We start from the raw sequence: 899 nt of genomic DNA on the forward strand, positions 1-899 counted from the left end.
ATACATATATACATATATATATATATATACATATATACATAGATACGTACATACACACTCATACATACACACACACATACATACATACATACATACACATAGATACACACACATACATATACACATATACATACATATACACATATACCTACATATACACATACACATGTACATATACACACATGCATATATACACATACATATACACACATACCTACATACATACACACACATACATATACCCATACATATACACACACATACATACATACACATACATACATACATAAATACATACATACATACATACATACATACATACATGTATACATACATACACACAAATACAGACAGACAGGCAGGCAGACAGGCAACTGTTGCAACAACTGTATGTATATATATTGATGCCTTCAATCCTCAAGCGACGTGACAATAACCCCACCCGCCACCATAACTTCTTTATTAACGTGTCAATCACATATGCAAGATGGAAACGTATACAAAATGCATACCACATAAGAGAAGATGGCGAGGCAATACTGTAATAACTTGCGAAGCAATTTGCGATTTCTCTTTATGAAAGACCATAAGTAATATAATCAGTAGAAATTGTTGCAGCCACTGATGTATTACGTATTAGGACTTCGTTTAAACAGTGGCTGCACATCGGACATGTAGAATGAGAGAGAGCATGTGTTTGGTGTTGACATAGATGACTGGCAGCATGAAGGGACATTTGGGAAGATTATAAAATTGGAGTTCATTTGCTAAGTTATCAAACGAGAGTGATGGTGGGGGGGGGATTTTCCAGTTGGAGTGTTGTCAAGCAGTATCAAGGCATGGTATGATATGGCAACAAAACCTCCATAAAATATAAAACTCCCTAAACAAGCTTAACC

The sequence above is a fragment of the Octopus bimaculoides genome, chromosome 15 (genome assembly GCF_001194135.2).
Source record: "Octopus bimaculoides isolate UCB-OBI-ISO-001 chromosome 15, ASM119413v2, whole genome shotgun sequence".
Classification (NCBI taxonomy): Eukaryota; Metazoa; Mollusca; class Cephalopoda; order Octopoda; family Octopodidae; genus Octopus; species Octopus bimaculoides.